The sequence below is a fragment of the Myxine glutinosa genome, chromosome 8 (assembly GCF_964187855.1).
Source record: "Myxine glutinosa chromosome 8, kmMyxGlut1.1, whole genome shotgun sequence".
In the NCBI taxonomy this organism is placed as follows: Eukaryota; Metazoa; Chordata; class Myxini; order Myxiniformes; family Myxinidae; genus Myxine; species Myxine glutinosa.
Genome location: NC_136268.1, coordinates 111,274,166 through 111,284,404, shown reverse-complemented (window position 1 = coordinate 111,284,404; position 10,239 = coordinate 111,274,166).

Below are 10,239 nucleotides of genomic sequence, written 5' to 3'. Positions count from 1 at the left end.
GAGGGGGGTCGTGTTGTGGTTTTGAGAATAAAGGCAACCCCCCATTTAGTTAGTTGCACCACAACATGTAGCCTCGCTTTAGCCAGTTATTTCTTATTAAATGTGAAGTATAGTCTCCTTCCCAGTGTTCGTATGCGTTGAGGCAGGTAAGTAAGGGTAGGCCTCATTGGGCCTGGAATGCCATGTGCTGGGCCTAGGACAAGTCGAGGAGGCCTGAGGGAGGAGCCGGAGGGCGTGGCTAGTAAGCAGCAAACAGCCAATGGGAGCTAAAGGGGAGTGGCCAACAACGGCGGCCAATGGGAGCTGAAGGGGAGTGGCCAGCAACGGTGGCCAATGAGGACTAAGGGGAGTAACTGATGGGGGGCTATCACGACACGTGACCTCCGGCGGCCAGTGGAGGCCCTTGGAACATTCTAGTGGGGCTCAGGGGGGATATAAGACCCGCCCCGGACCCCCGGAAAGTTGGAAGTAGGAAGCTGGAAGCTCGAAGCGCTCTGCCCCTGCTCTCTGCTGCCCCCGTTCTCCCTGGCACTGGTCTTTCTTTTGCCCTCACTCTCTCTCGAGATTCCGGGACTCGCAAGACGATCTCTCTCGTTGGCCCTGTACTCCAATGATCTCCCTGCACGTGCGCTTTTGCCTCGCTGACTTCGGTACGTGCTGTGTGGATTCCCGTACGTGCATGACTGAAGCCGACGTCCCTGCCGCAAACATCCTCGAGGTGGAACGCCCAACGAGCCATCCGGGGCGAGCTGCACCAAGCGGCCGTCCTTTGAGCGCGTCTTCTCTTCCTCCCTTTCCCCATGTGAGTCAGAGGGCCCTTGTCTGGGGAACGTAAGTAAGAACGTTAAGTTTCTCTTATTTGTCTGTTTTCTCTCACAATTGCACAATTGTTAATAAACCTGTGTTGTTTCCAACTTGGCCGTTTACAACTTTTCACCATTGGCCTCGCATTGCATGAGATAAAACCGCTCGATCGGGTTCCTAGTAATTAACGGCACGAGTTATGTGACACGCAAACCACTCGGGCGTATCAGAACAGCGTGACTGGTGTGAGGTTCAGCCCCCGTCCTCGCAGCGGCACGTGTATCGAAGGTACTTGGGTATTTGACCGAAAACCCTTCCACGCGCTCGCTGCGGGTTTGGCAGCTGTAATTGCTCAGCAATCCGCCCGCACGCGTGTAAAGTGGGTAGCGGCCTCGTGGACTCGAAGCTTGAGGGGGTGAAGGGCTTAATCCCCCCTCAGTACGTCGACGGGCTCGAGATCCGCAACAATATATATATATATATATATATATATATATATATATATATATATATATATATATATATATATATATATATATATATATATATATATATATATATATATATATACATATATACATATATACATATATATATATATATATATATATATATATATATATATACATATATATATATATATATATACATATATATATACATATATATACATTTACAAGGAATCATTACATTTTACAGAGGGTGATATTTACAACAATTTACTATACAATACAACACAAAAAAAAAAAAACAATCCTCATATCCGCAACACTGCACGCTCCTCCTCTTAGGCACGGCCCGGGCCTACAACTTTAATTTAGTGTGACACGTAGGTGTAGTTCCCTCTACTTTTAACCTGACCCTGAGTGCGACAGTTTTAAAACATAAATAAATGTGTCCCGCTGCTCCATTGCACCCTGCCTAACAGACTTACGCCCACAGTTAACCGAATTGCGGAATGGTTTTCAAACTACACACTGACGGTGGGGAGAATTATTTACAGTTGACACTACTTTTATTTACAAAACTAACCCAGGACCTGTGATTGTTCTTTCTGGGGGGGAGACAGTCTGCTCTGCATCGACGCACCATGAAAGCACCTATAACGCACCAACACACCCTCAGGCACCAATCGGTGCCCAGTCATCACAGTTCATCAGTGTTCATGAATAAAAATAACCAAACAACCCCTAACCCTGCATGTGATCTCTTGCTCTTCGGCTCCCTCTGCTGGCTATTATCATTTCTTCCAGATGTTGTCTTTTTCCTTTGCTGGCGGCCTATTTGCAATAAAGTAAAATGCACCCAACGTGTCCCTTTTATTTTCTTTATTTATGGCCCACAGGGCCGACTAGTGTGGTTCACCTGTGGGGCATCGGTGCCCTGTGGCCAAGGTCCGCCAGCAAGATTTCGTGCCTTCATGGCCGGTTCCAGCAGAGGGGCCATGCCCCAACCCATGGGGTCCATACGTGGTGCTCGGCCACAGGCATGTGGTCCATAATGTGGTGCATCGATGCAGACAGCTGGTTCTGGGAATTTCGGGCGCACAATGGAGGCCTCACGCACGCTCCCCTCGGCGCCCAATGGCGCACAGGTCACGTGGGAGACAAAAGGGGGAAGACAAATGAGCGAGGGGTAAGGTCACAAGGGTACACATCAATAAGGCAATGTAAGGTGAAATGTGTACGGAGGGCGAAGTGAGAAAGCTCGTCCCTACCGTACGTCACCCCCCTGTCACCTACACTACCCTTGCCCTTACCCCATATGTACAAAATCTACACATTACCAATCCGTCGCTACCGTCACGTCTTCCCATATTTCCCTTATACCAAATTCGTCTTCACAATCCCACTATCCAAAATTTGCCATCACCAATTCATCATCAATCCTCATAAGGAGGAAGAGATGGAACACAAAGCACAATGTCACACCCACGTCATGATGCGTCTCACAATCCAAAACATTTGCACATAACAAATAATCACAACATGGCATGGTGTGGAGGTACGTCATCTCAGGTGAGTGCATGCAGATGGTGCGAGGAGATCTCAATCCTAACTATCCTCTAAATGACTTTAACACACGTTACACTACCCGGGGTCTCTCCCTGCCAATCCATTGGCCAACTTACACTATGGGTTCTAAAAACCAATTCCCATTGACCAAACTGTGGTGCTTCTCAATTTGGGGTCTCACTCCCCCGATTCATCTCCCGGTGCCCTTGCACAATTTCTGGGCTGTGACGTGTAGCTCTCCCAGCAGGTCTACCCACCTGCACACCTCCACCACTGCAGTTGCCACCTGAGCTTACCTAGCTCCTCACCCTAACCTATCTAACTGGGGAAGGCCCCTCCTGGCTCTGTCACCCCACTCGGTGCCCTCTGGCACTGGGCTACCCGGGTTCATCCTCCGGATCCTCGGGCCCCATCCACAACAACTACTACCGGCTCCCAGAGCCCACCTGCAGCCTCACCTGGCCGACATCCTCACAGTGGTGGAGTGCCCAAACCAACTACACACACTAACAGGCTACACGCCCAGCCATTTCCACAACACTAATGCACCCATCCAAATACCATTCTGTCACCCGCACCACAGATGCCAATATCCAACCACAATTTACCTATACCCTCTACCTAACACTTACACTACCCGCCCCGGGTATTCGTGATGGGGGTCTATCCTTCCCCCATTCACACCTTCGCACCATCCACTCCACTCCATTGTTTCCATCATACTCACTCCACGACCATCCATTCCAATACTCCATATACTCCACACTACCATTTATTCCACACAACCATTCTCCATACACCTGTTCCTCATACCTGTTGTTGCAAACCTGTGCACTCACACCTGGTGCCACCTGCACCCTTCTTCCTTCCTGGACCATTTGGTCAACACCACACGCAATCACCACTACTCCCTCATACACTGCTCCATACACCTGTTCAGTTGCACACCTGTGCAATCACACCTGTTCTTCACACACTTTTCACAATACACTTCTGAATTCACCTCCAACACTCACACGGCATCATCTCATCTAACTACTCCCCTCTGAAACTTGCGCTTCCCAGTCGTCCCTTTAAACTATTGCGCTCCCTCGTCATTATCATCCACTCTAAACTACCTGCGTCCCCACTACAGGTGTCATTGTCACTACCTAATCCTTAACGTTACCTAATGTCATCTTCTCTAGATCCCTACACACGATCTATCCTAACCCACGCGGGCTAGTTTTCACCGCCATCAACCCCATAAATCTAGTGCTCCTTTGCCCCCCCCCTGTGAGGGATGACAGAGTTGCCATCCCATCACATGGGGCATCTCTTACTATAAATTTTGCTCACCAAATTTCAGCCAATCAAAAATTTGCCAACCACGCTACCCATCATCTGCCAATCATTACTGCCAATCCTTTGCCAATCATTAAATTTTGCCTTTTTCTAATTTTGGGTCCAAAATACTAACCTCATCACCCGTCTACTTACTAGATCCTCTCGGTGCGCCAATTCACTTCTAAGGCTCGGCTTCGTACAGCCGAGCCATGAATGCGGGTTGTTTTGTGCCGGCGGCTGGATGCGTCCCGCATTCGGTGCAGGGACGGGGGCTTACCCGGGCCGAGATCCCACGCACCACCTCGGCACGGAGCCATCCCATGGCCCGATCTCGACCTGCCGGAATGCCTTAACAAAAAGGGGTCGCCATGACGACCCTTTCTATCGGGCTGCCCGCTCCGCTTAGTGGAGCACGGACGCGGCCGTTCAAAGCGATGCCCAGCGTGGATCGCGTATGGCGGTCCTTTCGAACCCGCCGTGGTTCGGATCCCCGCTTGTCCTCGCGGCACGCGAAGCTGCCCGACGCGCACCGAGGGCCCGATTCGGCTATAAGTCGTTCTAACCTCTAACCCGGTTACCGTCGATGCTTCACCTGCATGCTTACACCCCGCAGCCCGTTCCTTGCTCAACCATCCAGCTGTTCCCATGCTCCTCGTCATTGCACCTTCTCTTACACACCCAGGTACACTCATTCCGCTCACAGACTTGGTCACACACCTGACCACCGAACACCTTTGCACACACTCGTCGCTCGCACACCTCACCAACACACCTCTTCGCGCCCCCTTCTCGGTCACCTCCTCTGTGACAATCACAGGTGTGCTCTCACTCGCACACCCAACCACGTGCCTCACTACTAATTCCAGCGTGCATTCCCATACACGCTCTACCATTCCAGGTGTGCATCCTTCCATTCCAGGTGTACATCCTCTCTCACCTGTCACAACCAACTCACGCTCCGTGTCACTCTCACTACTTTCACCACCACTCTTGACAGCGCACTCACCCTTACTCTCGACAGCGCACTCTTTCCTCATGCACCCGTCCGTTACACACCTTTCTCGCGCACACTCTTGCGCACACTCTCCCGTTACACCCTCTGTAACACTCACCACAGGCATGCATTCTCCCTCACTCTTGACAGCGCACTCTTTCCCCATGCACCCGTCCGTTACACACCTTTCCCGCGCATCCTCTTGCGCACACTCTTTCGTTACTTCCTCCGTAACACTCACCACAGGCGTGCATGCTTCCGTTACATCCTCTGTAACACTTCTCACTACGCGCTTCCATGTGCTCCCTCGCACACGCGCTACGACCGACTCACTCTTGACAGCACACTCACTCCTCGGCGCGCACTTTTTCCTCACACACCCCATGGTCGGACATTCTCGCACCCCTCTTTTTTCGCACACCGTACCTGTCGCACACTTCACCAACGGCCTCTCACGAACACCCGGGTCCACATCAACCCCCAAGCCGACTGAAGCTTTCCTCACATCATGTACATTTCCACGTATATCGCCACTCACCTTGGCACCTCGTCTCCGCACCTCCTTCGCCACCTGCAAACTCTTTATTTGGTTAGTAAGCACACCATTATGAGTTGAGCACCGACCTTGCACATATTCCATCACCTCCTCCTGTATTTCTCTCTTAGTTTCTGTCCATCTCTTCTTAATTTCACTCACCTCTTCTTCCACTTCCTCTAATTTTTGCTTCACCTCTTTTATTTCCGGGTGCGTCTCCTCAAGTTCGTCCTCTAAGGCTACCTTGACCGTTTCTATGTGCGTCCTCAACTCTCGGTCCTTCGTCTCCATTATCTCTGTCACCTCGTCCAACCTCGTTGTCAGTCCCTCACGTACCATCTGACATTGCCTCTGTGTCGCTATTAAGTCGTCCTTGATGTCTCTTTGTGTTGCTTTTAACCCTCCTAGTACCGCAGTGTTCCTTTGAACCTGCTCCACTAACTCTTTTTGTCCCTCCGTCAGCTGTTCCACCTCCTCCGTCAGGTCCTCTATGCCCCCTTGTAACTTTGCCGTCCCATTTCTCACCTCTTTCTCTATACGCTTTTCACCTCGCTTTACCTCCTCGCGTACCCCCGAGACCTCCTCACTTACACCTCGTCGTATCTCCTCTTTCATCTCTTCCCTCTCTTTTGTAGATGCCACCCTCATCTGTCCCAATTCATCCCTCTGAGCATCCAGTTTGGTTTCTACCCCGATTTTCACGTCCTCTATCTGCTCTCCCATTTGTTTAATTTCTCGGGCGGATTGCTCCCCTATTTCCCGCAATTTGTCTTCCATCCTATTTTCTAGCCCCATTAACCCATTTTTCACCCCTTCTATCCCATTGTCTAACCCCTCAAATTTAGCTTCTAGCCCCCTGATTTGATTTCCTAGTCGCTCCCCCATTTCTCCCATTTTGCCCCCCACTTCGGCCCCCATTACCTCCATTTGGCCCTTCAATCGCTCACTATTAGCCCTCATTTGCTCATTCTGAGCCTCCATCCGGTTCCCCAATTCATTCCTCAGGTCTTCACTTGTCTGGACCATGAGCGCCTTTATTTGTATCATAAAGAGGTCCCAATTCACCGGTGCTGCTACGGTCACGGGCGCCGCCAGATTTGGTGCCGCTGTAACCGCGTGCGCAAAGGCGCCATTTTGTGCGCCCGTAACCTCATGCGCGAGAGCGCCATTTTGCGCGTCTGAAACCTCAGCAACCACATTGCCATTTTTCTCCTCCTCCCTTTCCTCCACATACATTTCCCCGAGGTCCTGGGTCGATTCCACCCCGTCTATCTCTCCCACCGACATCCCGTCGCCTTGACCAGCCATGGCGCGATTTCAAAATTCGGGTTTTGCTTTACAACACAAATTTCCAGCAGCTCGTAATTTTGAGCGCGTTAAGCGCGCTTCGGGTCCGTATCTCACTCCCCGACACTAATTTGTTACGGTCCGCGGATTAGGATGTTATTTTTACCGAGCAGAGGTATAACCGCGGCCGAACTGTTCTTCCCCGATTCACCCGATTTACCCAAACGTTGGCCGTATCGCGCCACAGCTACTCAATCTGGAAAACTCTAAAGCGACCGAATGCAAAGAGGAAGAAGACGTACAGAAGAGTAACTGGGTTTATTATTATCTACACACATAAGCAAAAAGAGCAGTCACGATTATTTACAGGGGACATGAGACGCAGGTGACACAGTGAAAATTACTAGCTTATACAGACTTAGTTACTACCCAGGACAGAACAAACAAAGACGACTCACACGGGGAATTGCAGAGTGGATTGGCTGGAAGGAGGTGTGTGGCTGGAGGGGGAGGACGGCACGGAGCTGGCTGGAGCTTGATCCCGCACGGGACGTCGGCTGGACCTCGACGGCCACTGATGCCACCGATCCTGTCGTGTGCACGGGATCACGGGTCGGATCACGTGTCGGATCACGGGTCGGATCACGTGTCGGATCACGGGTCGGATCACGGTCGGAGCCGACGCGCTGGTGGTGGGGTCTGGCGTGACGGGTTCTCTCCTCTCTCCTTCTTGGTCCAACCACTCTTTCTCCACCGACAACTCAACGCAACCACTCAACGCAACCACTGACCACCCCTGACGACCAACTCAGCTCTTGTCATGGACCTCTCTTTTCAGACTCATCTCCTTGTCTCAGTAAAAGTGCATCTCTCGTGGGGGCGTCTCTCATGGGTTATATATAGCCCCACCCTTGAACCTTTTCGAACCTCCCCGATCGCTCTTCCTCCGCCCTCTCAAACCAAACCCCTCGTGCTTGGTTGGTTGTTCGGGGCCGGGCCACTCCTCCCCTCTCTGACGAGGTGGGGACCCGCCTTTCTTCCCCAACCCTGCCTCGTGGCCAATGGTGGTTGAAGAAAACCGCCCAAAATGCAGTTGGCCATTGAAATGAAATGAAAGGGGATCTACTCTTATTTCACTTGGTGCAATGGAGTATTTAAATTAATGGGAGACACAGCCTTACCCTAAGACACATAATAAGATATAAGCTACTGAACAAGGGTTTTATCGTGTCCTGCAATGTGGTGTTTATGGAATAACTACCGAGACGCCCTTTGACCTTCACACTACGGAGGTATTTACAAGGAATCATTACATTTTACAGAGGGTGATATTTACAACAATTTACTATACAATACAACACAATAAAAAAAAAAACACAATCCTCATATCCGCAACAATATATATATATATATATATATATATATATATATATATATATATATATATATATATATATATATATAGTAAAATGAATCCATTTTGAGTTCTCCAACCTTTAATGAGCAAATAAACAACTCCTCGACGTTCCAATCAGCAACACGGATAAACTTGCATCCACTGACCTTTCTCAAGAGTAAAGCAAAACAATTCTCTACCCTCCCTTATATAAGGGTAAAAGGGTGGGGACACCGAAACCACCAATCAATGTCATTCTGGAACAACTCGTGCCATTCAGATTTAAACCGTGAATTAAAACCAAAACCAAAACCGTTGAACCAACTGAAACCACACATTGGGATGTTACATCAAAACAACCGTTAAATCACACGTTGAATCAAACAAAATGTAGCATAATTCAAATAAATCGATGAAAAATAAACAAGATGATTGATTGCTTCAAGTGATGGTGGTAACGAAAACGAATTAAGCGAAACGGATACATCGCAAACCTAAAGTAAGAATATATACCCAAGTGAGAGCAACTGAGGTAATAATGTATATGCTTGGTGATGCAGTTTCTCTGGTACGTTTCTGCATGAGAGGGCCATAAGCTAGTGGTAAGTCCAACACTTCCTCTGTGAGAGACACAACAGACTCCTCCACATGCCATGCCTCCAAAATCCTCCTTCTTCGTTTACTGGGGGTTGCACCCAAAATGCTGGCATTATCCCATAGGGAAACATGGCCAGCTTTCTGCAAGTTCAAGAAGATGTATCCGTTTAGCTTAATTCGTTGAATGTGTGGTTTTACTTGGTTCAACGGTTTTGGTTCTGATTTATGGTTTAAATTTGAATGACATTTCTTGTTCCAGAATGGCATTGATTGGTGGTTTCGGTGTCCCCACCCTTTTTCCCTTATACAAGGGAGGGAAAAGAGTTGTTTTGCTTTATCTTGAGAAAGGTCAGTGGATGCAAGTTTATCCGTGTTGCTGATCGGAACGTCCAACAATTGTTTATTTGCTCATTAAAGGTTGGAGAACTCAAAATGGGTTAATTTTATAAATATGTATATATATATTGTTGTATAGAAGGGACCGTTCTCTCAAACAAGCCCATGACACAGAGACAGCCTATCATTCTCGTAGGAGCGACCCAGAGATCCCCCGCATCCAGGATGATGTACCCCACCTTCACAGAGTCAGGGCCACAACAGAGTTAGAGAGAGGAGACAAAGAAAGAGAGAGAGAGAGAGAGAGAGAGAGAGAGAGAGAGAAAGAGAAAGAGAAAGAGAAAGAGAAAGAAAAAGAAAAAGAAAAAGAAAAAGAAAAAGAAAAAGAAAAAGAAAAAGAAAAAGAAAAAGAAAGAGTGGAGAAGAGAAGAGAAGAGACAAGATGGACAGGGTCATCCATGGGGACCGATCTGCACTCTGACCGTGACCGCACTGTCCTGACGAAGCCGAGCAATGGGAAAGAATGGCTCCCGACTTGCGCTGTGGGGTACAACCACCACGAAGAGGCATCCCCGATAGTTTTGTTTTTGTTGATGTCTTTTGTCTCTCCCGACATGACTTGGATCTTTAGTTGACACATTTCACAGTTCTAAATGAAAGGAGTCATCACAAGGAACCAGAAGAGGTAAAGAGAAAAGATGGAGTCATCAGGATGAGCCTGGACGGGATTCGGGTTTCAGCCACTACTCCTCTACCCTCAAACCCATCCAGGCACAGCCAAGTGAGCCTTCTAGAAAATTTTCTGCAAGAATTCCCTTTTTTTTTTTTTTCTTTTTTTTTTTTTATGATTTTTTGTTTGTTTGTTTGTTTGTTTGTTTTTTGTATACAGGATCGAGGCTCGTGAAAGAGCAAACATTAATCACACAAAAAGGCAAACCGACACACAAAA